A 27963-nucleotide genomic window follows, 5' to 3' on the forward strand; every position below is an offset into this window, starting at 1 on the left:
CCTCAGAAGGAGCTTCTGGGCCCCATCTACCCCTTCTCCTGTGAGGATAAACCCGGAGGCCCCAAGCTGTGCGGGGCTGCCCCTGGTGCCTGCTGCAGCCACACACCTTCCACCCCTGGGCCTTGGCACTCTGTTCCCCACCTGGAATGCTGTTCCCTGCAGACCGGCGCGGTGGCCTCCCTGGGGCAGGCAGGAGTCGGGCAGCCCCCTGCCTGTCTGTAGCTGATGATGCAGGAAGGACATTTCCTGGATGCCTCGTCCCTTTAGGTATACTGCTGGTCTTCCCACGTCAGGCCTGGTCCCAGGAAGCAGAGGGCTTTTCTGCCAGGCCCCGGAGCCTGGGACTGACGGGACAGAGGAGGGGCCACGTCAGTTTGTGTCATGGACGAATGGGTCCCTCGGTGGAGAGAGGGGCCTGGTGTGACCTGGAGGAGAAAGAGCAGGTCAGCCCAGTGCCACCCCCTGCCCAGGACTGCTGTGGTGGCTGCCGTTTCCTGCCCACCAAGAGGCCCTTAGGGCCCAGGGTGGGGATGGGGTCAGCCGGGCTGGGCTGTCCCCGGGTATTTTGTAGTGTCCCTCCCTGGGGGCGCTGCTCCAGGTGGCTCCTTGGGTGCCTCCGGAGCTCAGCCTGGGGTGTGTGGCCCGGGCAGGAGCAGGCAGGGCATGCCACGGTGTCCAGACACGCCAGACGGCGATGCGTGTCCTTGCTGTCACTGTCCCCCCTAGCTGCCATAGCCCCTCTTCCTTAGGGCCCAGGGACACTTGGAGGCTCTTGAGAGTCACAGTTGTCCAGGCAGGAAGACCCCCTGAGAGGGTCCTCATCACTGCCCTTGTTTACCTGTGGGCAGGCTGAGGCCCAGAGAGGGCAAGGAGCTGGCCCAGGGTCACACAGCACAGCAGGGCTGGGGCAAGGGGAGGCCTCACGTTGGAGCGTCCCACTGGCCGGGTCCTACCCATTGCAGTCAGGATGGTTATTTATTTTAGGATGTAGCCATTTTTTACTACTTCCAGTCTGTGTGTATTATACCATATTACGTTATCATGTTCCATTTCTATATTATTCATAACACATTTTTCTTATTTAAAAAGATCTATAATTGGTCTATCCACACAGCAGAATACCGTGCAGCCATGGAAAGGAAATGAGGTTGATGCGTGCGGAGTGAGAGAAGCCAGACACGAAAGGTCACACAGTGTATGGTTCCGTTCCAGGCAAAGGCGGGGAGATGGAAAGCGGTCCCCGGGGGCTCGGGGGGCGGGGCCGGGGAGCTGGGCGGGGCTGGGCGGGGCTGGGCGGGGCCTGCTCTTCTGGGGAGATGAAGATGCTTTGGAAGGAGATAGGCGTGGGGGTTGCACAGCCTCGTAAATGTGCTATGTGCCACCGACTTGTTCGCTTTGGTTAATTTTTCGTTACGTGACTGTCACCTTCATAAAAGAGCAATGTGGTGCCTGAAAAAGGCGGGTGATCGCGGAGCCCTCACTGGTTGCCGGGCGTGCAGTGTGTGCGCGCGCGCGTCCTCCCTGCGTCTCCACCTCAGCCTGGGAGACCGGGTCGCCATCTCGTGGGGAGGGACTGGCTCAGAGACGCTCAGCAACGCGCCGGGGTCACACAGCTAGAAAGCCCAGCCAGAAAGCCGCAGACCCAGGTCTCAGGTCTCAGGTCTGAGACCAGCTGACCTCCAGGGCCTCCCTCCCTGTGGGCCGAGCCCAGGCGGGGGAGGGGCAAGGCTGATGGGTGCCTGTCCCCCAGGGTGTGGGGGGTGAGGCTCTCCTGCTGCCCACCCTCCAGCCACAAGCAACCAACCGGAGGGTGTTGCTCCAGAGGGCAGGCGAGACTGGACTCTGCAGAGGCTCCGGCTAATTCCCGGACCCCAGACCTAGTGGCTGTTCTGTGCCCCTCGTCCCCCACCCCCACCCCCACCCTGAGCACAGAAGTAGGAACTTGCCAGCACGGCCCGGGCTTGCGGCTGACTGTGAATCAGCACCATTCACTCCGGTGGTAGTGCGAGTCCTCTGGGGCTGCTTTCAGTTTCCGGAGAGTTCCTCACTGTGACTCAGTGCTGTCCATGGCCTCGGTGACCTGGCCTTCTGTGCACCTGCTGAGCCGAGCTCTTGTTCCTGTGGGGCATCAGAGAGCCACTTGGGGGCTGCCCTGCCCCAGCTGCCCTGGGCCTCGGTTTCCCATCTGCACGGTGGGGGGAGGGGGCAGTGAGGGAGGGATTCTCTCACATCACACAGTGGGAGTGAGGGGCTGCGTGTGTCCAGGACGTTGGCGGGGGGATTTGGGTGCAGGCACCAGGGGCTGGAAGAGAGGTGAGGCTCAGAAGGAGTTCTCTCCCTCTCCTTGGAGGGTCTGGGTGGCGGGCTGTGTGTGTCCTCGTGGCCACTGGCCACCAAGCCTGGGTCTGCATGGTGGCCACCCACGCCTGAGTCTCCCTTGGGGTTCTACTGCAGAGACTGGGACAGGGCCTGGGCTCTGTGTGGTCTTGCCCTAGCCTGGCACGGGGCCTTGAGTCCTAGGTGCTGGGGTTGCTGACTGACCCCCGCACCAGGGTAGCTATGCCGAACCCCTGTGGCGAGTTCGAGCTCAGCCTCTGCTGTGTATTTCACATGGAGTAGCCCTGGGCACCACCCCCTGTTTTACAGATGAGGAAACTGAGGCCCAGAGAAGCAAGGTGATTTCCTCAGGCGACTTTGCAACGTGGCAAAGCTGGGATGTGAGCCCTAGCTGGCCCAGCGTCAGCCACCCTGGAGGGAGACACGGTGCAGCCAGGGTCAGAGCCAAGTCTCTGGCGGGATCTGTGCAGTGGACGCCGGCTGCAGGGTGGGCACGTCCCTCTGGTGAAGGTCCTGCGCTGGGTTGGAGCTGGGTTTCTGGATGGGGGTGTTCCGCAGAGTTTGGAGGCTGTGAGTGGGAGCTCGTGGGGGCCCAGGGGGAGGTGGGTGCTGGAGGGGCGTGGAGGGTCCTACTCTGTCTCAGGACCAACTCAGCAGGAGCCGCCCCCCACCTGGGTTGCCAGACTCCCTGGGCTGTCCCCTGGGCCCTCGTGACAAATCTCTTTCACTATCTGTTGACCTGGGCAATTAATTGCTCCTGGCGGTCGATGGCTCCGCGGCGCCCTTGCTCTCCTAGGCGGCGCCCAGCCCGCCCTGCAGCCACTGGGGGCTCAGACCCTGCGCCTGGGCGGGGAGGGTCTGTTACCTCAGCACCTGGTGCCAGGCGGCCTGTCCCTGGGGAGCCCAGCAACTAATGCTTCGGGGTGCTAGCCTTGTGCCCCTATGTATGGAACCTGAATTATCTTTACAAGGAGCCTGCAGTTGGGGCCACGGAGGGGCACCCAGAGGTTCTTGGGAGTTTCCACCCCACCCGTCCCCTGTGCACCAATCCCGCGGGGGCTTCAGGGCAGGGTGTCCGGCACAGGTGACGTGGGGTGACCGCGGGTGTCTGGGTGCACATTTCAGCTGTGGGAACCCGGGCGAGCTCTGCTGCCTTGCTGCGCCCGTCTGCAAAACTGGCGTGGGGGGCAATCAGAGCGACTGGCACCTCGGGCGGGCGTGAGAATTAGATCCCTTAATAAGCGAGAAGGGGCTTAGCATTGTGCCCGGCACAGTGAACCCCCTCAGGAGGGAGTGCCAGGTCCCGGTGGACTATACCGTTCCAGTGGCGGACAGACAGGTGGACGGACAGATGGCTTCTCAGCTCTGCCGCCTGTGCAGGCCTGGGGGCGAAGCCCTCCCCCGGCCCTCCTGCCTAGCCTGTGCCTGGCCTGGCGCCCGGTGCCCACCCCCCCCCCCCCCAGCCTCCAGAAGCGGTCGATATCCTAGCTCCTTCCTGGCGTCTAATTGCTCCTGGCGGCCAACGTCTCTGCAGACCGTCCTGCGCCCACACCCCGCAGCGAGGAGAGGGATGTGTGGGGGCCATTTCTGAGAAGCGTGTTCGGGGCCAGCTGGGAATGGGGCGTGGAGGATGATGGGGTTGCAGAGGGCAGACGGATGCCTGGGCTCTGCCCCCATGCCTTGCTGGCTGTGCGATTGTGGGCGGGCTCTACTTCCTCGTCTGACCCAGGGTTGGGTCAGGACAGTGCCCACTGTGCGGGAGCTCGGGATGGCCTGGGGTCCGGCTGGGGCTGTGCGTGAGGGGGGCTGTTCTTGTTAAGAGGGCAGGTATCCGGGCACACGTGTCTGGGAGCCTGGACGGATGGACTTGGGGCTGGGGGTGCTCCTCAGCCCCCCCCGACAGTGTGCCTCACCATCGCACAGGCTGGCCCTCTCTTGGGGCCAGAGCCCCCTGCACCGGCCCCATCAGCTCAGTCCCACCCACGCCACCCTGCGGCTGGCGGGGGTCAGACCTCGGTGAACCCCATGATTACTGCCCTGGCAGCTTCAAGGGGAGCTCGCGGGGGGCTGGGCACGCCTCTGCTGTCACTGGGGAAGGAGAGTGACAACATATCCTGATGGCTTTTAAATGGAAGCCCGCCTCCCTCCCACCCGGCTGTGTGGGCTGCTCTCTGCCACAGTGACCGGGGTGGGTGGCACCTGGCTCCAGGGACTCGGAGTGTCCCCTGTTCCCTGGGGTTAAAAGATGTGTCAGATGGCTAAAGGGATGGTGTCAGGCCCCCCCCCCCCAGTGCCTGAAGTCCCCAAACCAATCCAACCTGTTGTCGCTTCCAGAAGCGAGGACTCCCCTTGGAGGCCAGTGCCCGGATCTTCTGGGGCCCGGCGTCCTGCTGAGGGCTTTGCAGAGCACGCCCCGCGGCTTGCTCCTTTTGGCCTGGCGTGGTTTAACCCCCCCCCCCCCGCCGCCGGCCGTGGCAGCCACGTGGACGCTCACGTGGGTGTCACTTCCCTTTCTTCGAACTGGCAGTCATTGTGCCCTGGGCCCCTGTGGTTTTGTAGAACTTGACCTGCTCTGACCCCACGGAGGGTTTGGGTAGAAAGGTAGGGCCTCAGGAAATCCCCTCCAGGCCGAGTGGTGTTGGAAGGAGCAGGCCTTGGAGACCGCCCAGGGGCGCAGGCCCATTTTCCCGGTGGGAAGACGGAGCTTGGAGAGACCTGGGGGCTTGCCCAAGGTCACGACCACCGTCTGGTCTGTGGAAGAGCTGGGACTGTGGCCAGGTGCTGGGAATGTGTCCAGTTTTCTGCCCACTGCACTGGATTTGATCTTGTTGTTGGTGCAGACACTAACACAACACAGAAGGCAGAAACGCACGGGCACAGATGAATGAATAATTTCTAAGGGGACACTGTTGGCTGCCTGCCGTCTTCTCCCCAGACGTGGTTGGTGTCCTAACCTTTGTGGGAGTCACCTCTGCAGACCCCCGCGCAGGTGAACGCGGGGATTGGCCTTCCCCAGAATCACATAAGTGACGCTCCGATGTGGGGCGCCGGAAGCCTGGCTTGTGCGCCTGGCCCGAGTCTGGCCTTACTCCATGTGGCCGGGAGTCACTGCAGTTAGTTCCTGTCACTGTGCAGTGTCCGCAGGGTGGCAGGGCCACCGTCTGTCCCTCAACTGCTGATAGAGAGTCGGATTGTCCCCAGGCTCATTGTGATGGTGAGGAGGGCTGTCACGAACACTCACTCACGTGCGCGTCTGTGTGTGGACACGGGCTTCCGCTCTCCCGGTGGACACCCACCCAGGAGTGGGCTTGCTGGGGCACGCAGTCACCCAACGGGGCTTTAACACAATAAGAGACTGCCAGCCTGCTTCCCAAAGTTGGTCTCCCCGCTCTGCACCCCTCTCGCTGGGCCCTCGGCCCTCGATGGGCCCGTGTTCTCGCCGACCCTTCGTCCTGTCTGTCTCCTCTTTCAGCGCCACGCCCGAGTGGTGTGCGCGGCTTGCTCCGGGCTTCGGTCCGCACTTCCCTGCTGATCTGTGGTGCCGAGCACCTTCTCCCGTGCTCGGTGTCCGTCTGTGTGGCTGCTTCGGCGGAGTGTTACAGAGGCTTCCCCCCATTTTCCTTCTTTTTATTTAATCCTCGCGGGAAGGTATGTTTTTATTGATTTTAGAGACGGGCAGGGTGTGGTGGGGAGAGAGAGAGAGAAGCACTGGTGAGTTGCCTGGTCCACGCCCTGACCAGGGATCAAGTCCGCTGCCCCCGACTGGGATCCAGCCTGCAGCATTTGGGTGTGTGGGCTGACGCAACAATGCGCTGGGCTGCCCGGCCAGGGCCCCCCCGTCTTTGTATCGGCTGGCTGGTTTTTTCTCACTGTGGGCATCTGGACTTGGCATTCTGGACACAGGTATCATCGTGCTGGTTCTGACTTTGAACGGAGACCCAGAGGCGCTTGAATGGGAGTAGCGGGTCTGCCCTTTCACGGGGGCCAGTGCCTTGCTTGTTCATGGCGTGCTCTGGGGAGTTAACCAGGGGTTTCATGGGGACACTGTGCCATGGGCCCACGCCCCTTGCTGGCCTGACCCATGTGAGGGCCACCTTTGTGGCCCCTCGGTCTGGCTTGGACACCCAGCTCTGGGTCAGGGGCATGACGCCGATTCTCGGAGCCCGCCGATGACTGGGCAGTGCCTGCCTCTCTGGTCTTCTGGGAGAGGCGCTCCGCCTGGTGGACACCGTATGCCCGGCCTGCGGGCCTCCCGTGTCCGCCCCCACGGCGAGGCAGTCCTGTCGAAGCCCCAGTGTGGAGGATGCAATCTTTACTCACAAGACCCCCCCATTTTCCCTGCAGGCCCCTGGAGTCTTGGAGGACACATCGTTGCTGGTGGCCGTCTCTGGTAGGTTCAGGTCTGTCCCCGCGCCTCGCCGTCTCTGGCAGGTTTGAGGGGCTGGGGCCTCCTCATGGGTGGGGACGGGAGCAGCTGGAGAGCCAGGTTCCACCTGGTGGGTATGGTGGGGGACGCTGGCAGGGGCTCTGGGTGACCGTGCGGGGCGGAGTCTGGCACCTGGAGTTGCCCAGGGTGGAAACGGCAGGAGGAGCTTGTGGTGCCCCCGGGGGAGAGGGTGTTTCCTGGCTAAGGGCAGTGATTTTCAGAGGAGGCCCACGAGAAAGTGGGGTGGTCCCTGGCGGTGTAGGCGGGGCATGTGGGTGTCCTCCCTCCTGGGGGCTCTGTGCTCTGAGGGTGGGCTGCAGACTTGGGGGGGCCGGGCCTGCGGAATGGCCTTCACCTCCGGGTGGCTGGTGTTGCAGGAAGCGCTGGGGCAGACCCACCTCATGGTCACGGTCACTGTCTCCGGCAAGAGAGGAGGCAGCCTGGGGTCCGGGCCTGGCACTGCCACCTTCACACAGGGTCCCACAGCAAGTCACTCTGTCTCTGTGCGCCTCCACGTCCCCGTCTGTGAATGAGGGGGACGACGGCGCACTTTCAAAGGGCTGCCTCGAGCAGCGCCTGGCCCCGTGGGTGCTCAGCAAGTCAGAGTGAGTGCTTGTCATGTGTCACCCCGTCAAGCAGGCCGCTATCCTCGCTTTACGAATGGTGACACCGAGACACGGGTGCGTCACCTGTCCCGTCTCTCAACTGGAAGGAAGTGGCTGGGACTGTAACCCTGGGGCCGTTTCAGGAACCTGGGTCACAGCCAGGGTTGGGGGCGTCAGGGAGAGGGGCAGCGGTCGGGTGTGACTCAGCAGTTGGGCGAAGGCTTTCGGGAGGTGGGGATCCAGCCACTGGCCCGCCAGCATGCGGTGTCTTTTATTCTGTCCTGGTTTAACTGGGAGCCGCCCGGTGCGCCCCAGCCGGCTGCTGAGTGCGGGTCTCCGGCTGCCAGTCCCACTTGGAACCGCAGCGCGGAGGGCACGTGGGGACGAGTTTTGGTCCTGGTTCCTGACACCCACCCCTGCACTGGGTGTCCTGGGTTTCTGGGGAGGTTCTGCTGCAGGCAGGCTTCCCACAGACTTGGGTGCAAACCCCTGGGAGCTGAGACACTGCCGTGCCTCGGTTTCCTCATCTGTCAAATGAGCCCCTTCACTGGGCACACAGTGGGCACTTGGCACGGTCTGGCTCAGGACGGGCTGCTGTCAGATTTCAGTCCTTTCCCGAAACATTCATTCATGGCACGATGATTTCTAAAGCACCTACTGTATGCCAGGCCCTGTTCTGAGTGCTGTGAATAAGACGGACAAACCCCTATCCTCGCTGGGTAGATGGGAAGTTCTGGGGTGAGGGGCCAGCAGAGGGGCCTTGGGGAGCGTGGGTGGGCTGGGAGCTGCAGCGTCGAGTGGGGGTGGTCAGGGTGGGCTTCTGTGGCTAGGTGGCATTTGAGCAGATACCTGCAGGAGGGAAGGACAGGGGTGTGCAGGCCTGTGCGGGGGTGTCTCAGACAAGGGACAGCCCGTGGGAAGGCCCGGGGCTGTGGGAACGGGCCGGTCCCTCTGTAGGAGTGGGCAGGATTCAGGTGGAGGGTAGGCCTCTCCCCGGTGTCCCTGAACCTTTAGGGCCCCGGTGGGGCCAGCATCAGGGAAGGACATCCTTGGAGGCTCCTGCTTCCTGAGCTGGGCGTGGCCCCTGTGGTGGCTTTCAGGGAGGGGGGGCCCGGGGCAACACGGAGTAGGGGGTCCCTCCAGGTGGTCTGTGTCAGGTGGAGCCCTGGTGTGCTTGGTACCTTTGAAGTTGGGAGGCAGGGGGCCTGCCCCCCGACCCCTGCTCTGCCCTCCGTCCATCCGCAGGCCTAATGGGGAGCCTTCCTCCAGGGCTGAGTTATCTGCCTGTCACGCCAGTGCCCACCCGAGGACGATAAAAGGGCTGTTTGTCTCTCAGTGCTTAGCCTCCTCCTCCGGGGCGATCCATCACCTCTGAGGGCGGAGGGGGAGGGGGCGGCCCGGGGAGGGCCCGCGGGGAGGGACGCTGACCCCTGCTCTCCAGCTCTGGGCAGGCCGCTCGAAGTGATCCTTCTGAGCCCTTGTCACCTGGGGAGGCCTGGAGGCCGGGGCACGAAGGCAGGGTCAAGGGGACAGGACCGGGGTGACGGGGGCCAGCGGCTGCTCACCGGGCTCCGAGCCCTTCTCAGTGCTGTGGGGAACCACGTCCTCGGGTCCTCAGAGCCGCCCCTCGAGGGGGTCCTGCTGTAGTCCCCGCTGCACAGATGACGCCTGGGGGGCACAGGAGGTCCCCAGGTGGGCGCATGGCAGAGGAGAGTTGCACCCTGGGCAGCTGCAGTGGAAGGGACCCCGTGCGTGGGCGTGGTTCCTACAAGACGTGGCATGTGGGTCCCCCTGAAGCCAGGAGTGGACGTTGGTCCCGGGCGGGGAGCAGTGCAGTCCTGCTGCTGAGGGTGTGGGGTTGGATGGGGGTGGGGGCCCGGCTCTCTGGGCACCCCGAGAGGGTGGGAAGGCCAGGACCAGGCAGACAGGTGTGTATGTGGGGGGTCACACGCCTGTGGGCTGTTTGTCCCCTGGGCAGCGGGCCCCCGGTTGGATGGGGCCCTGGTCCCCCGTGGGGCGGCGGAGGAGGAGAGCCCACGGGGGTCTCTTTCCTTCCAGCTCAGGAGGCTCAGCTCCAGGCAGCCTGCCCTCCCCTCCCCCACTGCTCCCTCTTCCCTCCTCCCCTCCCCTCCCCTCCTCCCTCCTTCCCACAACCCCCTCCCTCTCCCCACAGGCCACCCTCAAATGACAGCAATTACTGGTGCCCCTGTGGCGTGGTGGCCGGCAGGCTGGGAGGACAAGGCTGACAGTTGAGCGCGTCTGCCCGCGGCGGGTGCGCTAACCAGGCCCGGGGGACATCCCCGCCCCCTGGCGCGGCTCCCCCGCGCAGCCTGTCCACACCATCCGTCACAGGGCGAGGGGCCTGCCCTCCGCCAGGCAGACACGCCCTGCCTTCCTCTGATTATTATTTGTCTCTTATAAGTGGGTGGGCTCTGGGGTGACCCTCGTCCTGCCCCAGTTCCCAGGATGTCCTCTCCTCAGGCCCGGTGACCTACCAGGGCGCACCGTGCCACCCTTGGGACAAACCCCTCCCCCCAGCGTGCCCACCTTATTGTGTGGTCGTGACATGCTGGAGCCTGGGGTGTGGGGGCAGTGACACCCCGGGGGGCTTGGGTGTGTTGGGAGGACAAGAACCCTGGCCAGTCCTCTCCATCTAGGCCTGGCGCTTGCCTGGCCATGCTCTTGCGGCAGCAATAATGAGGCCCCTGCTGTATGCCGGAGCCTGCAGCCGCTGCCGTCCCCTCAGCTCACTTCACATCACAGCCAGGCTCCGAGGAGCGGGCTATTTATAGCCCTGCCTTTGTGCATGGGGACCTTGACGGGCAGAGAGGCAAGCCCTGACCTTCCTGACCTAACACTGGTAAAGCAGGGGCTTGGGGAACTCGAGGGCCAGGCCAGGGACAGCCCCGCAGACCTGGCCTGGGCGTGGGGAACCAGTCCCTGGGCCCTGGTTGGGTCAGTGGTGTTCCTCTATACCTGCATGCCCTTACGGGGATGTGATTAACCTGTAATAAGCCTCACCCACGAGCCGTGGCTCAGTGGCTTGAGTGCCGGCCTGTGAACCAAAGGGTTGCGGGTTCGACTCCCAGTCAGGGCACGTGCCTGGGTTGCGGGCCAGGTCCCCAGTGGCGGGGGGCATGTGAGAGGCAACCACACACTGATGTTTCTCTCCCTCTCTTTCTCCCCTCTTCCCCTCTCTCTAAAAATAAATAAACACTCTTTTAAAAAAAGACTCAAACGGACTCACCCCTGAGCTTTGACCAACGGTAACGGCCACAGTCACCGTAGAGTGCGTCCATCGTCCCCAAGAAACTCCCCTCCCCCCACCAGAAGTGCCCACAGTCCCGTCATAGAACCATCTAGATTTCTGTAATAGAATTATGAAGTGCACTCAGGGGTGGACTTTTTGTGTGTGTCGGGCTTCTTTCTCTCTGCATGTTTTTGAGATCCACCACTTCTGTTGTTTCATGCACCGGTAGCTTATTATTTTTTTATTTCTGTGTAACGTTCCACGGCGTAAATGTATCACAGGTGGTCCCTCCGTGCGTGCGTGGATGGCCCTTTCGGCTGTTTCCGGTTTTTAGCTCTGACGAATGGAACTAGAAGGTCTTCGTGCCTCTCATTGATTTTTCTTGCCGTATCTCATGGGCCGAGGGCCCTGAGCGGCCCTGGGTAGCAGCAGTTGGGGGTAACACTCCCCTTTACACATGACGTAACCGAGGCTCTGGCAGGTCACGCTTCTTACCTAAAGCCCTTGTGCAAGGTCTGAGTGCTCCTTGTCCTCCTCCAGGCCGCAAAGTGCTGGTCCGTTGTCGCTGTGACGTGTGTGCCGGTCCAGAGGGCCACGCCAGGTCTCCTCTGCGGGAGAGCAGAGGGTGTGAAGGAGGGTCCACTTCTGGGTCAGACGCTGCTGGGTGCTTGTCAGGTCTTGCACCATCCTGCCGTCCCAGGCAAAGTCCTTCCGGGGAGCTGTTTTGGGGCGAGGCCCGAGTGTGATGGGAGGAAGCCCAGGAACAGGGGTGGGGACAGAAGCCTCCTCCCCTTCCCTGGCCCGAGGAGTGTTAGCTAAGATGACTTCTCAGGGAAGGAGGCCCGCAAATTAAATAAGCAATCCTGTAAATAAATAAGTAATGAAGTTAGTGGGGTGCCTAATTACATCAAACTCATAATTATGGATGGATGGATGCCGGCCTGAGAATTGGCTCTTTCCATCTGGTAGTGACCCCTGCCCCCAGCCGCAGGGCAGAGCAAGGTGCTACCTGTCGGGGGCCGCCCAGCGAGCCCCCGGGGTCTAGGGGCCTTATCTTGGACCCTGCAGTCGAGGTTTTAAACCTACCTGAGGCTTGAAACGGTTGCCAGTGCTGGTGGTAATAACAACAGCTCATAACAGTGATTGTCCTTCCCTTTACGTGTTATAATTTACTCAATCTCCCAGAATCCCTTGTGAAGGAGGGATCATTATTATCTCCATTCTGTAGGACATTGTGGGGGCAGGGAAGTGCAGTGACCTGCCTGAGGTCACACGGGTTGGCCGGTGGGGGACTTTGTTTCAGGCGGTCTGCCCCTGAGGCCGTGCCCTGCCCTTTCTCCTGCCTCCCTACCCAGTCACTGCTGAGCCTGTTGACCCGCCTCTGGGCTGGTGCTGGGACAAGGCTCTGCGCGTTTCTTGATGCGCCGGGAGGACGGGCTGACGTGGGGCAGAGGCTCAAAGCCTGGCCCATCCGCGGTTGCTGCGGACCCGAACGGACACTCCTGCTCCCTGTAATCAGTCACAGAGCACGCCCACGTGCGGGACTGAGAGTAGCTTTCTTCCAGGTCTCTCCTTTCTCCTTCTGTGGCTGGGCGGGGTCATTAGACCCATTTTCTAGCAAGGAAACTGAGGCTTGGGCGGTGGGTGTGGGCACAGCCCATGGTGGTGGAGCTGGCATTCGAACCAGCCCTCCGCACCGGGCTCGGGGAGTGCCGGCCCCTCCAGGCCCCCAGTGTGTGTGCGTGTTGGGGGGTGGGCGGGGGCTGCCTCTGCCGTCTAAGAAGTGGACGGGCCGTGGGAGCCACAGGCTGGCTGTGCGTGGACCCTGGCTGTGATGGTGACCTCAGCTAGCCTGACTGGCGAGCCTGGCTGTCTGTCCGGGGAGGGGGGGGGTGCAGGGGCGGGGAGAAGAGGCCAGCTTTACCCACCTGATTTGGGGGACAGGAAGGACGAAGGTGGTTGGGGTTGGTGTTGCTCTCACGTGCTGCCCATGTGAACCCCAGGCCCTCAGCCAGATGGAAAAGCTGGACGTCACCCGCGCCTTTGAGAAGTTCAGTGTCCCGAGAGAGAGTGTCAGTTCAACAAGTGCCACCCAGGGTGGGGCAGGCCATGGGGACAGAGTTCAGGTTGCTGGAGCGTGACCAGATCGGAATCTGTGCTCAGGGCAGGCTTCCCTGGCCCAGTAGGGGTGAAGGCCAGACTGCAGTGATTAGTTAGGATTCCCAGGTCATGGAGGAAACATACTCAGGCAGGTCACACACAAGGGGGAATTTGTGCACGGTGGCAAGGTCCAGGGAGGACGAGTTCAGGCACGGCTGGATCCAGGAGCTTTAACCTTGCCTGGGGGCGAGTCTGCAGGGGCCTTGTTCCCAGGCAGGTTCTCACGTCACCAGCACCGCCAGCCAAGATGAAGGAGACTTGGGAATATCACTCCTGTGTCCTGTCCCTGTGCCTTTAACCTGTTCATCTGTCTTCAACAGCTGGGGGAGGAGGCCAAGGTTGGGGGGAGGGGTGTCCCAAACTCAGACTCAGTCACCGAAAAACATGAGGCAAAAGGGAGGGGTGAGGATTGGGACCAACTGGCGTGCTGAATATTCTGACTATTTTTCCCCAGGAGAAGCTGAAATCTGGATTTTATAAGCAATGTTCTGATTTTTTAAAAACATGTGTGAGAAAGAGCTTCCTGGTTGGCCACAGCTGACTGTCATCATTTTGTGGCCTCTGTTCTTAGTTGTGACTTTTATCTGAAACTATTTTGCCTTCTGTTGTCTGGGCAGACTGTCCCATGGAATGTACCCGAAGGTCCCGAGGCTTGGGAAGTCACATTCAGCGCCCCTGGAGAGGCCCTTTCCCCAACTCGGGGCCCAGGGCCCCCCCACAGGGTCTCAGAGAGCCCTCCAGCACTGTCCGAGGTCTCGAGAAAGAGGGCCAGCCTTGTGGTCAGTGATGTGGACCCGGGCGCCACATTCCCTGGGTTCAGACCCCGTTCTGCCGTTCCTGGGTGCCCTTGGGCGGGGTGCTCCATGGCTCTGTGCCTCGGGTCCCCCATGTAACGGGGTGGGATTGTTGGGAGGCCTGAGTGGCTTGTCTGTCCCCCAGTGCCTGCCCCTGGGGTGCGCGTGTGTGCGTGCCTGCCCCGTAAAATTGCCCTTCCCAGCTCGGGTCCAGGGACCCAGCAGGCGGTGGCCAGGGGCATTCCCGAACACCCCCTCCTTCCTCTGCAGCCCCCACCCCCGGGAGTGGGCCCCTGAGGCCTGGGGGCAGGCAGCTGCCGCCCCCTGCGCAGCCACACGGGCCAGCGCCCTTCAGTGAGCTCTGCCTGCTGCCAGCTCAGAGTGGCCACGAGTGGGGGCGTCCCTTTCAAAATAAAAACGGCCCGAAGGACAGTTTGCTGGCCCTGGTCAACGTGGACACTTTGGTGCCCAGATGGAGGGATGGGGAAGGCAGGATGCATTTTGGTCTGGGTCATCCTCGTGCAGGGTAAAGGTCGTGGCCTGTTGGGGCTCCCAGTCAAGGACACTTTCCTGCCCCCCGTGGGCAGCAGCTCCTGACTGCCTCCCGCATGGAAGGGGGTCTTGGGTCTATTTGTGGCTGGCTCAGGTGGGAGAGGGCCGGGTGCAGGGGCGGGGGGGGGAGGCTCCTTAGGGTGCTCAGGTGTCTCCCCGCAGCTTGTCGCCTGGCTCCCCAGAATGTTGAGGAGAGGAGAGGGCGGGCCAGGCACGGTTGGAGCAGTTTGTGCCCTGAATCTTGGCGAGTCTTGATGCATTGCGTGGCAGAGGGCCCAGTTGTGGCCCCAAAGGGTATGTCCACTTGGAACCGTGCATGTGACCTTATTTGGACCAAGGGTGTGTGCAGATGACCTCAAGTTAAGGTTGGAAATAAAATCATCCAAGATCACGGTGGGCCCTAACTTCGGTGGCGGAAGCCCTTAGAAGAGAGGACACGGAGGGGAAGCCCATGGGACCCAGAAAGAGGTGGGAGTGACGGGTCCAGGAGCCCAGGAGCAGCTACAGCCACTAGGAGCTGAAAGAGGCAGGAAGGACCCTCCTGTAGAAGCTTCGAAGGGAGGTCGCCCTCGCGGACCCCTTGATGCCGAGCCGCTGGCCTCCAGAGCAGGTGGAGAACGAATTGCTGGGTTTTAACCTCCCTGGTTTGTGGTCACTTGTCTGAGTGCTGCTCTGCATTATACGTTAATAACACTTCAGATTTCAAGACCGATCTGTGGCCCTGGGGGCCCCAGGTGACCTGGACCTTGTGACCCAGTGGGTGGTCCCAGCCACTCGCTGCCTTGGCTCACCGGTTCCAGCTGTTCCGGAACTCATCTCGGGGCCTTTGTACGGGCTGTTTCTCCGCCCCCCCACCCCCGAGTAGGACACTGTTCTGGGGAAGTTCCCCTCACTCCTCCCAGGCCGCTGTTGACCGTCCTGGCCCTGGGAGCGGCCTGTCCACAGCGGCGTCGTGACCTGAGTTACATCCCGCCTGGGTCTGCTGGTGACCTGCTCACCTCCTTCACCCCAGCCCCACAGGGCAGGTGGGAGAGGGCCGGGGGCTTCGTCTTGCTCCTGTGGTACCCCCGAGCCCGGCGCGTGCTGTCGGTGCTCAATAAATGTGGGGTGTCTGCCGGCTCCAGGCCTGGGGTCCGGAACTCTTACCAGCTGGAAGGCGGACCTTGTCTTTCAGGAGGGCAGTGAACTGGGCCAGGGAACGGCGGCCATTCAACCGAACCATCTTTTTCGTGTGAACCACGTAAAATCAGCCATTTTTAAGTGAGCGATTTGTTAGTTTTTAGTACGTTTATTTACGGTGTCGTGCAGCTACCGTCCCTGTCTCGTTCTAACCTGTTTTTGTCACTCCAAGAGGAAACTCTGTCCCCAGGAGCAGTCCCCCTCCGTTCCCCGGCCCGGCCAGCACTCATCGGCTTTCCGTCTCCACGACTCTGCCTCCTCGGGACGTTCCCCGTCCACGGAGTCCCCCCATGCGGCCTCCGTGTCCTGCGTCCCTCGCCCAGCGCCGCCATCTTTTCGAGGTTTGTCCACGTCGAAGCAGGTCCTGGTGCTTCTCTCCAAGTCACGATCGGACTGCAGTCCGTGGGGGGCTGGGCGCCCACAAAAGTGTGTCCTCAGTGGCTTTTCAGATGAGGAAACCGAGGCAGCGCCGAGAGGGGGTGGTTACCTGCCCAAGTCTCGGGCGCTGGGGGGCGCTGGGGTGCGGGACGGGGGAGCAGGAGGTGAAGCCAGTGGACGTGTCTAGTGTTCTCTCTCTCTCTCCCCCCGTCTCCCCCTCCCCCAGCCCCACCCTGTGTCCAGCATTATCTTTGTCAGGAAGCCTGGTCAGGAAGCCGCAGCCACCTGGGGAGGAAGTAAGTCAGGGTCCCTTCCACTTGGGGCTGGATGATGAACGGGAGCTGGACGGAGGGTCCCCTCTAGTCACCAGAGCCCCCTTCCCCCGCCGGCACAGTGTGCGTGGACCCTGATTGAGGCAGTGGGTGGGCACACCCACATTTCCCCCGCTGAGCAGGCTGCTGCCTGCAGAAACGGGGGCCTGGATGGGGGGGCCTCGACAGGGGCGCTTGGTCTAAGGACCCCTCTCCTCTCGGGGCCCCTGCGCCTCCGAGTCCCCCGGCATGTCCTCTGACGTCGTCACTGATCTTTCCCACCGTCTCCAAAGCTTTGCCTGGCGGACCAGTTTCCGAGAGTGGCCTGTGGCAGGGCTGGGTAAGGGGGTCACGGTCGGAGGCCCGGGGGATGAGAGGTGCTGTCGCCAGGCAGACGGCCGAGTCTGGCTCCGTGGGGAGGGTGCAGCAAGAGGCCATCTCCGGTCGTGGATGCTTTGCTGCCCTGTGTAGTCACTCAGCAACTGCCCCCCTGCGCCGTCCCCCCCGCCGCCCCCCCCCCCCCGCTGCCCGGCTCCCTGGGGGGGGGGGGCGGGACACGAGAGGTGGCTGTGGAATGACACAGCCTGGCCCGAGCCTGCCCAAGCACAAATAGCTCAGGGGGGTTGCATGTGATTCCCTGGATGCTGGGGCCAGTCTCTGCGAAGGTCTGGGCACAGGTCGGCGTCCAACTCAAACAGGAAAAGGACGAAAGGGACCAGCGAGCCTGCTTCCTGCCCCAGGCCGCTGGGGCCGGCCTGGCCCGTTCCCACCTCGTGGTCCCCTGCGGGTCAGGGAGGGAGCTGGCAGGCCGGAGGACGGCGCCCGGCCCTGTGACCTGAAAACACGGCGTCTGGTCGCTCACTTAACTGCGCGCCTCGGTTTCCCCACCTATGAAAAGAAGGCTTGGGGAGGAGGGAAGTCACGGCCTTGGCTTCCGGGCAGGTGTTTCCTTGGGAAGGACCTGGAGGTGAGCTGATGAAAGCTGACCGACACGTGGCCTCCCCGGGGCCTCTTCATGGGTCTCCTAGAGGCTGCTCAGGGGTCCCGCATGGTCCTGTGGCCAGAGACCTTTGTGGTAGGCAGATCCGATCGACCCCAGATCACCCCTTGGTGTCCGGGTGGGGACAAGCCACTCGTCCCTGCTGTGTGACCTGTGACGAGCCCCTGGGCCTCTCGGGCTGTTTCCCTCTCTGTGTGTGGGGGGGTTGCCGAGTTGCGCCCGCCTCCCGCGGTGCTTTCCTGAGGGTGGAGGGGCTGATGGGCGAGGTGCTTCCGCAGTCGCAGTGCTGAGTGCACAGTACCAGTTACTGCTATTGTTGTCTCTCCTGGGGGCACCCCCAGCCGGTGGAGGGACTTGCCCAAAGGCCCTACGAGCCCCCCCCCGGCCCCCCTACTTTCTGTCACTCCCTGACAACCCCCCCTAGCCCCCTGTGACCACTGCCCTCTCCACCCCAGCCCGCTCTCTGCTTTTGCGACACCGAACGCGGTCGGCCTCCAGGCCTCTGCCCTCGCGGCGTCTCCCAGCCACCGGGCGCCTCGTCGGCTCTGTGCCCGTCCTGGGCAGGCGTTTCGGGGCCGACTCCTGGCTGCGGAGGCGAGAGAGGGAGTCTAGAGACCACCGTGGGGACCCTCTGTGCCCCGACACCTTGTCACTGCCTCTCCTGCGAGGCTGAACCTGCCCTGCCCCAGATGGGACGCGGTGGGACGCTGACAGACACCCAGAGAGGCTCCGACGTGGTCACTCGGCGGGTCACCGCCAAGGCTCAGATCCCTGGCCGGCCACCTCGGCCTCCAGGTCAGCCTGTGTGTGTGGGGGGGGCAGGGCTGCGTCCCGTCTCCCTCTGGGCCCGTGGCCGCTAGGCTATGACCCCTGTCCCGAATGCCGGTGTGAGAGGCACGCTGGCTTTTCCTGAGAGGACGAGCACAGACATACTTTAAAGGCTGGGCTACCCTCCGGCCACGACACCCTGGAGACTGGCGGACGGGAGGGGACAGGGGCAGCGGCTTGGGTTCCATGGCAGGCCCGCCCCGGAGGACGGGGTTGGGGGACGGGTTGGGGGACGCTCGGGGGGCCTTCCGGCTGGGAGGAAGCGGTGAAAGAGGGGAGCTTGGGCCTGGAGCTCGCTTTCCCTGCGAGCGAGCGAGCGAAGGGATGGTGAAGAGGTTTTTCTCCCCGAGCTATAAAAAGGCCTCCCAGTGTTTCAGCTCCTGAGTGGCGGCTGGAAGCCCGCCAGGGTTACCATGGCGATGAGGAATTATTACTTACTGCCAAGGCTGGGAGAAAAGGCTCCTACTTTTGGCTCCTCAACAAGAGGAGTGGACTTATGTAATTCCCTGTGTTTGTAGGCCCGGGTGGCAGGAGGGAGCGCGGGGGCCTGACCTCGTTGGCGGCTGCACTGCGCTGCGGGGCGGGCGCCCGCAGCTCGTCCCCGGTGGCCGGCGGCCCGTCTTTGGGGGGCCGCGGGCCTCGCCGTCCCGGGGAGCCCGCAGTCTCGCGGGAAGGCGGCGGGGCGCATGGGTTGACGCTGGCCGAGGCGGCGTCCTCTGGAAGCCAGCACAACAGTCTGTGTGTGGACTCCGCTGCCCCGCTGCGGGCACATTTCCTTGCCTTTCTTTTTCTTTTTCTTTCTTTCTTTCTTTTTTTTTTTTTTTTTTGTGGGAGAGTTACTTCAAGTTGTGCTGGGAGCTGACGTGAGTGGAAGGCCGGTCATGTGCTCGGTAAGAAGTTTCCGGGCCTGGCGGTGGGCAGGCAGGGAGGGAGGGTGGGCGAGGACGCGGCTCGGCTCGCAGGCGGAGTGGGTCGGGGTTGGGGGCGCCACTGGGGGTGCCGATGGCTCCTCGGGCCGGAGCTCAGTCCTGCCCGGCGTGGTGGCCCAGGGCCAGGCTGCATGGACCTCGGGCTGCCGGCCGCCGGGGACAGTGGGCCGGCCACCTTGTCAGTCGGAGCGGCTGACGCCCGGGGAAAAGGGTGCTGAGGGGGCGGGTGTCCTGGTGGGGCAGTTCCCCTTGCTGCTGTCCGTGGGAGGGGACGTGTGGGGTGGGTCGCTGCTGCTGTTCCGGGGCCACAGGCAGAGCCAAGGGTCTGGGTGGTCCTGGCCCCGGAGGTGGTCCCGGGCTTTGGGGGTGCAGCGGGGGAGGGGGCCAGGTGCAGGCAGAACTGCGGCGTCCCTGGCGCCCGGCTCCCACCGAGGTGGCGCTTGGCCCGGTGCCCGTGTCTGGTTTGAAATCAGCGCCACCGGCCCAGGCTTGCCCAGGGCCCTGGCAGCCGGGAGCGGGGTAAACACTGGAAAGTTGGAAAGGCTTCCCGAGCTCACAAGGAGCCCTCAGTTGCGAGCGGCAGGGTGAGGGCGAGACGTGTCCTGAGGTCTGGGTGTGCCGAGGCTGGGGGGAGGCAGCCCGTGGCTCGCGGGGGCTCCAGCCTGGCCCCGGAGGGTCTGGGTCCTGCCCTCCACATCCGGGGGTTGAATCCTAGCTCCTTCCCTCTTTCTGTACCAGGTGGCCTCACCTCCCCTGTGTGAGACTAGTGTCCTCTCATCTGTAAGATGGGGCCCCCATGGGCCCCTTTGCGGGGTGTGAGGTGACGTCACAGGAGCTGCGGGCTCCTGCTTCTCTCTGGGGCCGACTGCAGGGTCCATGTCCCAGCGGAATGCTTCCTGGCCGCGTGACCTGGGAACAAGGCACTTTCCTCAACCTCGGTTTTCCCATCTGACAAATGGGCGTGCCATCTGTCCCCACCCCACAAGTTGTTGTGTGGCTTGCTGGGGCCTGTGAATGCTGGCACCCCGCCCCTCACAGACAATGTGACCTGGGGCAGGTCTAGGAGTGTCGTGGAACCTCAGGTCCCTCCTCCATACAGCACGAGCCTCCTGCAGGGACGTCTGGGGAAACCGGGATCGGTCTGGAGGGCTCCGCTCAGCCGTCTCTGGGCACCCGGGGCGTGTAGGCCCAGACTCAAATTTAAGTCAGCCACGTCTGGGTCTCCAGCAATTTTTCTTCCCTCCCTTGTTGAGAACCCTTGCTGAGAGATGTGGAAACTCCAGCCAGGAGAGTTGGAGACGGCCAGGTCCCTAGACCGTCTGCATTTGGCCCAGGGTCAGGGTCCCCAGGGTTCCTCCAGCGCAGGCCTTTTTTGTCCTGTCTCCCACCCAACCTGCACCAGACGCCCAGATTTTACCCTCTGTGGTCTGGGGCCCATGAGGGCGGCAGCCATGCCGAGCTGGTAAGTCACACCGGATGCCGGGCCGGTGCCCGCTGGCCCGGAGCCTCTCCTTCGGGGCCAGCAGGAGCCAGCTGGGAGTTCCCCTCAGGTGCAGGCTGCCCACGTCGACCACTTGCTGTCTGGGTGTCCTTACTCTTCTCTGGGGGACCTTGGGAGAGGCCTGCGCAGCAGGGGACCCCAGGTGTGTCCCCACGCTGCCCCGAAGTTTTTTGGTGGCCTGCCCTGCCTGGCCCTGAGGGTCGCAGGGCTCAAGCCCCCACAGGCTGCACGTGCGCCCCTTGCTGTGGGACCTTACTGCTCCTGAGGCCGTGGCCTCGCTGCCCCGACGTGAGAAAGTGTGTCTCCCACTCACGGGTGCGTGCTGCCCTCTTCCCGAGACACCTGCTCCGAGGTTTTCCCGCCCTCCCCTCTTTCAGGCCTGAGAGAGGCCCGTGTCCCCCTGTCCCCCTGTCATCGTCACCATCTGGGACTTAATGCATATTTATCCAGCACGTGCCCCCAGGATTTTGTCCGTCTTGGTCACTACCGTCTCTAGTGCTGGACACACAGTTGTGCCTGACTCGATGTCCCTCCCAGGACATGGGACCTCTCTGGGGACGGAGGGGCCCCCACGGAGCGTCCAAGTCAGTCGCACCTGCGAGGGTTTCGGTAGGGAGACTCCGGCCCTGGAGTTGGAGTTCCGTTGTGATCACCTTCTTTCATCTCAGAACTTCCGTGGGGTGGGGTGGGAGGTCAAGAACGTGTTTTGGGGTGCGCCTGGAAAACTAGGGTCTTTCAAAAAGCGGTTGTGCATTTGCTCAAGAATGCACCCCCCCCCAGAAATGTGTCTCCCTTTCCTAGATAAACTCACAGGCTTGTGACTAAGAAAAGTAGGGTGCAGGGGAGGGGGCCAGGCTGGGGTTCAGGGCCTTCCGCTCCATGTACTGAGGACTGACAAAGGGTGGCGAGCGTTCTATGTCCCTGTGTTTACTGAGTTCTCCCAGCCTGGATGGGAGCCCAAAGCACCCTATCCAGGGGGCACCTCAGAGAGGGTCAGCAGCTCGCCCGGAGACACACAGCCTCTGGCATGCCCACTCACAGGCGCTGTGCGTAGCTAAGGGCAGTTCCAGGGCAGGTGTTTCTCACCGGGGCGATGCTGCCCAGCGTTGTGAGCGCGTTATTCTCTTGGCTCCTTCGGCTCCCTGATTCCAGGCAGCAGCTCGGGCTGTAGAGGAGGCAGGTCTCGAACCCAGGTGCTGGGGGGCTGTCTGTCCGGGAGAGCCCTATTCTTTCCTGCTCTGAGGCCAGGGGTGCCCAAACTCCCCTGCAAGGCCTGCTGTGGGTCTGTCCGTGTGGCTGGAAGCTGGGAGGCTGGAGGAGCTGCCCCGCCTTCCAAGTTGGGCATTTGCATGACAATGAGCCCTTTGTCCCTGGGTGCAGCCTCCTTCCCAGGCTAATAACATAATTCCCGGCCTGTGAAGTCATAATGGGCCCTTTCTGCACTGGGTGGGCAGCTGGGTGGGCCGATGGCAGGGCAGGGCTGGGGATAAAATGGAGAGGTGGGGATCCCCGGGGGCCTGGGAGGCGGGGTTTTCTCTCCTTGACTGGGAGCGCACGGAGACTCTGAGAAGTGTCCAGTCCCTGCGCCGAGCCCCTTGGCCTGTGAAGGGGGTGAGTCTTGGCCGCCGGCCTGCTCCCCAGCGGCGTGGGTGTGAGAGTCTCTGTTTCCTGTACAGCCCCGTGGCTCTGTGTCAGGGCCGCTCCGAGAAGGCAGTTCAGGCCCTGGGGCATGTGGCTTCTGTCTTGGTGCCTCGTTTTTTCACCTGCTCAGCCCAGAGTCTGTGGGGCCAGCGGCCTGGAGGAGAGAGCCTGGCAGGGCAGGCCGTGGCTGGGTGGAGGGGGCCCCCGAAACATGGGCGCACCTGTGACTGCCCGGCTCTGGACGAGGGACCCGTCTTGAGATGAGGTCCCTGTGAATGACTGGTGAGCCTGACCTCAGGAGAGGGACAAAGAGAAGACCCCAAGGGGAGGCCTCCTGAAGCGGGGCAGAGACTGGGGTTTTGCGGCGACCAGCCGAGGGGTGCCTGGAGCAGCCAGAAGCTGGCGGAGACAGACTGGAGCCCTCCCTGGAGAGTAGGGAGCAGTGAGGCCCCGGCTGGCTGCGGCTCCTCGGCCAGACCTGGGGGGCGGGCTCAGCCTCCCCCAGGGTCCAGGCCTGAGGACATGGGGGTGGGAAGCTCAAGGGACAGGCGGGGTCCCTGCCCGGCCCCCCTTCCATGGTCAGTGTGTGTCCTGCTGGGGTAGGGGTACACTGACGGGTCACGGGACAGTGAGCCAGCCCCTCCCATTGCCTGGTGAAGTTGGGGGTCCCCTCGGGTCTCCCCTCCAAGCCTTCGTTCTCTCCGGAGGACGTCTCCCTGTCGCTGGCCACCCCTCTTCTTCAGGCTCCCCTAGGCCTTGCTGGTCCTTCTCGTGGCTCCCAGCCGCCTGCCTGCCCGTCAGCAGGCTCAGGTCACATCCGGTGGCCCGTGGCATGCATTTGGGTGATTGATGGGTCAGGTATACCATCAGTGTGTTTCAGATAAAAATTGTGAATTGAAAGGTATCTCCCTGTCGGACTTGCTACTCCTAAAAGAACTGGGAGCTGGGGGTCCCCGGGGCCACACTCATGACCAGCGGTCACCTCCTTCTGGTGGCCTTCAACACACGCCACCCTCAGTGCCCCTCGCCTTCTCCCGGACTTTCTCCAGTGGCCTCCGTGGCCCTCCATTCCCTCTTCCTTGCCTTCTGGGACCCTCTTCCCCAGATGGGGTCCGTCTTGCTCCCTCTGCAGACAGAAGCACACCCCGGATAGGCGCCTGACTCTCTGGTCGCAGCTCCTGGGTACACACACGTGCTGCTCTCCTGGGCTCCTGGCTGCGCGGCTGGAGGGCCTCTGGGTTCTCGACGACTCCATGTCAGCATCAGGCCGGCTGGTCAGGGTGGGCCCTCCCCACCTCGGCCTGGGTGTGTGCTGGAAAAGGGCCAGGCCTGTGGGAGGTGGGCCCCCTGGGTCTGGCCTGGGGGAGTGTGTGGGAGGGCCGTCGTCGGGTGGGTGGGCTCCAGGCCTGGTCGCCACTGCTGGCGAAGCTGTCCTTCCGGGCAGAAACATTTGTCCTTGTTCACATGTGGCGGAGGAGGTCCCCCAGAGATCCGCCCCGACATACTCCGGGCGACCCCATGCATTCCTCGGAAGGCTGTCCTTGCGTGTGTGGAGGAGGGGCGGGAGGAGGCATTTCCGGCAGCTGCACAGCTGCGGACACGGTGGCCAGATGTCGGTGCAGGGAGGTCGGCGGGGCCCCCTCACTCGGGGTCTCGGCAGGATGGGGTGGAGAGGCAGGCAGGCAGAGCCACTCAGGGCCTGGCCTGGGGCTGCAGGACAGACTGTCAGATCCGTCCCTCCCTGCGTCCAGGCCGCCAGGTTAGAGGCGGCCCTTAGTGCCTGAGGTGAGGTGGACCGGAGCCAGGGAGGTCTCTGCACGGTGAGGGGCTGCTGAGTGCTGGACCCCTGGCGGTGCACTTGGCAACACTCTGTCTCATGGGGTAGCCCTGGTGGGGCACTCACCGCAGCCACACAAGGCCAGCGGGATCCTGTGGGCCAGCAACCAGGGAGGCCTCCCTGGAGGAGGTGTGGGCTGCATTTTAATATTCTCTTTATAATTGTGGCAAAACGCACGTGAGCAGAGAGTTTCCATCCTGGCCACTTCTCGGGGTGCAGTTCAGCGGCGTTCTGTGTTCCCACTGTTGTGCAATGGCCCGCCGCCCCCCCCCCACCTCCAGAACTTTTTGATCTTGCAAAACTGAGACTCAGTTCCCATTAAACAGCATCTCCCCCCGCCTCCCCGGCCCCGGTAACCTGCATCCTTATTTCTGTTCTCTGAACCTCACTCCTCTGGGCGCTTTGTCGCAAGGAAACCCCACGGCCCTCTGCTTTTGCAGCTGCTCCTTGCTCCCCGCTGAGCGTCGGAGCTGTGTCCCGGGGTCCGTTTCCCCCTCGCTGGTGGGATCCTTCTGGACCAGACAGTGAAGGGGATGAGCCCCAGACCCCTTTAGAGACCTGCGTGTCCTGGGTTAGGTGCCAGGTCACCGCCCTGAGGGGTGAGCCAACGCCGTGGGCTGAGCCTGAGGCAGCTCACCACCCCGTCCCCAGCCTGGGGCCGGGGGCTGAGTGTCAGCCCCCACAGTCGGTGCCCGAATGCAGTCGTCTGCTTCTTCCCTGGGGCCCCCCTCCCCCCGCAGAGAAAATTGTCCCGCCGAAGGCTGCACAGAGGAGCTGGGTCTCCGTGGGGTGGGGGTGGGGGCCTGGGGGAGGGCGGGGCGGGCAGTGCTTGGGAGATGACACCCAAGGGGGCGGCCGCGGAGCCGTGAGGGCTCCCCCATGGAGCCCTGTGACCTGGCGTGTGTGGAGGGTTGTCACGGCTGTGGTCTCTCTCTCTTCCTTTTAAAATTAACTGGGAAAACAAGAAGTCGAGGAGGAAGTGATCGGGAGCAGGTCCTCTTGGCGGGGGAGCAGGCCCGGCCCTCGCTGGCCGCCGTCCAGCGGGCAGACACGTACCAATTAAATTAGAAACACACGGGCCTCCTCGGCGGCTCCAACCAGCACCACTTCCCCTCCGCTCGCCGCAGAGGGGCGCGGGGTGCGCTCGGCAACGGCCCGTGGCTTTTGGGGTCGGAGACGAACGAGCCTGGCTGCTGTGTGGGCTGTGTGACCTTGGGCGGGTGTGTCACCTTCCTGAGCCCTCAGTTCCTGATCTGTGAGGTGGGACAGTCACGTTCTGTGAGGGACATTGGAGCTTCCCGTGTGGTGGCCGTGGTGAGGCCCAGGTGAGGGGACAGGAGGGCCCTTGCGGGGTGGAGCGCAAGGCAGGACTGGGGTGGAGCTCACCCCAGTGGCCGGGCTGTTCTTAGGGAAAGCGGCTGGTGTGTTTTGCCCCGGCCTTGGCTCATGCCTGCCGGACACAGCCCTTCACCAAGCTGCTGCGGCCGTCTGTCCTGAGACCTGCTCATGCCCCGGGACCTGGGCCCCTTTCCCCATGGCCCCCTGGTGTTTGTTCCCCCGAAGGGTCTGAGGTGGGCTCCGCTCAGGCCGCTGTCCCCACCTCCCCAGAGGCCTGGGCCCCGAGGGCAGAGGGCTCCAGTGGAGGAGGATGGAGCCCAGCTACGCAGGCCCAGCCTACTGAGTGACCATGCTCACGTCCGTGCCCCCCTCGGGCCTTGTTTCCTGGTCTACACCGAGAGGGCGCTGGGCGACGTGTGTGCAGCCGGGGCTCCAGGGCTGCCTGGACTGGGGGGCCCAGCTCACCCCTGGCAGCCCTCCCTGCCTTCGGGCGTGGGGCTCCCCATCCCGTGTGACGTCCTCGTTGGGAACCTGCTCTCTCACTGGGTCCGTTACCCTCACGCAGCCTCGTTTTGCTCATCTGCAAAGTGGGCATGATAACAGTGACTACCCCTGCTCCTGATGGTGTTGTCCTCGTCACCATTAACTTGCCTCCCCCCCCCCCCCCCCAGGATTCGTCGCAGCGCAGGGTAGTGGTGGCCCTGGCTCTCGGGTCTTGAACTCCCCTCTGGGCATGGAGCTTTCCTCAGAGAATCTTTCTCAGCCCCTCCTTGGTCAGATTCTGGAGCTGGGACTGGAGGGCGTCTCCCCGGGGTCCCCTGTGCCCCACAGGCGGGGGCTCGGGGAGCAGCTGTGTGGGCCCGGGGGCTCCTGGGCGTGGAGGTGCTCATCTGCGTCCCCCTGGCAGCGGGCAGGGACTCAGCCTGGGGACGTCAGTGGGATAAAGGCACCCGTGGCCTGGGATAAATTGGTATCCCTCAGTCTGTTCATTCATCTGTCCATCTACTCATCCATCCTGTCCAGCCATCCGGTCCATCTCTCTGTCTGTACCATCCATCCACCCATCCACTCTCTCCCCTCCTTCGCCCCTCCCTTCTCCATCCATCCATCCATCCCATCTGTCCATCCATCGTCCACTGTCGATCCCACGCACCCATCTGTCCATCTGTCCATCCGTCGTTGCTCGTGGAGCGCCTGGCCAGGGGCTTTTCCTGATGGGCCAGGCCTGTCACCCAGTGTCCTCTGAGTGGTGGCCTTCGGGTCTGCCCGGTTCCCTGCTGGAACCCTGAGCCTGCACGTGGCAGATGCTCAGACCGTTTCCTGTCTGACCAGGCTGACCAATGCACCGTGGGCCGGTCTTGCCGGCCCCCCCTGGGGGCTGAGTGGGCGGCAGCACCCTGCGTTGGGCCGGCTCTCCGGATGGTGACCTGGCCACTGTGCCAGGTGAACAAAACCAGCACTTACCGAGTGCTCGCTCTGTGGGGTTAGTGTCGCCTCAGCTTCCTGTCCCCCGGAACCTGTGCGAGGGACCTCGTTTAGAGATGGTCTTTGCTGCGGGGGTCGGTTCAGAAGAGGCGACTCTGGAGTAGAGAAGGCCCCGGAGCCCCGGGCGGGTCCTTGTGAGAGGGGGCAGCACCAAGTGCAGACACAGAGTTAAAAAGGCCAAGTGGAGATGGAGATGGAGACGAGTGATGGGGCCGCAGGTTAAGGGGCACCTGGAGGCCTAAGGACTCTGGGACAGACCAGGCTGGACCTTCCCCCGGGGCCTCAGGAGGGAGCGTGGCCCTGCCTGCCCACGGCTTGGTTTGGGACTTCCAGCCTCCAGTGCAGGAAGAGGATAAATTCCTACTATTTTTAGCCCTCTGTTTGCGACAGTTTGTGACGGCAGCTGAAGGACGCCGGCACACCTACTGTGCGCCAGGTGCCTCACCTCTCCTGGAGGGTCAGCTCTCAGGCAGACAAGCACGGAGCACCTGCTGGGCGCCAGACTCCATCCCAGGTGCTGGAGAGACAGCGGAGAGGGGAACCGATGGGGAGGGAGGCTGATCATGGGTGGGGTGTGACGGGTAAGTCCCCTCCGTGGGACCGCGGCTTCTCCAGGCCCCCGGAGGTTTCTGATGGGCGCACGTGTGTGCCCGTGCGTTTGGTGGGGGCTCCGCTCCTGCCTGGCGGCTGATGTCTGAGGCTCCCCCATCTGTGTCACAAGTTCAGTGTCCGTGCCCATTCCCTCTGAGAAAAGTACTGGCAGGTGGGGCCCAGACAGCCCACCTTTCATCTCAGCCGGGGGGCGGGCTCTGGTCTGCAGGCTCCCAGGCTCATTTTTGCAGTCCCGTCTCTGTGGAATGTGCCTCGGTGGGGCTGCGACTGTCCCGTCTGGGGCTGGAGAGGAATGTGGGGGTGGGACCCCCCGCCCCCCAGAAAGAGGCCTCCGCCCAGCAGGGTAGGGTGGAAACGTGTGGGTGTCTCTGACCTCTCCTGCGCTGGACAGGGTCATTTGCTGAGCACCTGCTGTATGCCCAGTGCTGTGATTGGCTGCAGGGTTACATTAGAGCACCAGCCAGGTGGATGCAAAGCCACATCCACACAGCGAGCTCCCTCTGGGGAAGCTCACTGGGGCCTCATGGTGGACGGGAACGGGGTGTGTGGGGTCAGCAGGATCGTGGGGTACTGCTGCATCCACCCATAGCTGGTGGGCAGCTGAGTGGCCCTTGCTGTGCGCCACCCCCCGGACAGCGTGCTAGAGGCCTGAGCGGGGAGCCCCGCCTCCCACCCGGCCCTCTGACTGGCTCCCTGGGCAGCGGGGCAGCGCCCAGGCGCCGTGGTTTGAGGCTTGGGTTCCATGCCACCTGCAAGGGGATTCTTCAGCTTGCTGGAGCGTGGTCCTTCCTTCCAGGGAG

General features: G+C 63.4%; 1 protein-coding gene across 17 annotated transcripts in view; it reads left to right on the forward strand.

The window, feature by feature from the left end:
• Positions 1–27963, forward strand: part of NCOR2 (nuclear receptor corepressor 2) — a 160410-nt gene that overhangs the window by 11979 nt on the left and 120468 nt on the right. For 15 of the 17 annotated variants that reach the window (XM_037051893.1, XM_037051895.1, XM_037051885.1 and 12 more), the window contains exon 2: positions 6682–6727. The exons of 1 other annotated variant lie outside the window; for it this stretch is intronic. The gene's annotated coding sequence lies outside the window, so the exon portion shown is untranslated. Of the gene's footprint in view, positions 1–6681; positions 6728–18506; positions 18711–27963 lie in introns of those variants that run through there. One more of the 17 variants, XM_037051886.1, reaches the window with a different exon arrangement.

The sequence above is a fragment of the Sturnira hondurensis genome, unplaced genomic scaffold (assembly GCF_014824575.4).
Source record: "Sturnira hondurensis isolate 20B ecotype Veracruz unplaced genomic scaffold, ASM1482457v3 Scaffold0007406, whole genome shotgun sequence".
Taxonomy (NCBI): Eukaryota; Metazoa; Chordata; class Mammalia; order Chiroptera; family Phyllostomidae; genus Sturnira; species Sturnira hondurensis.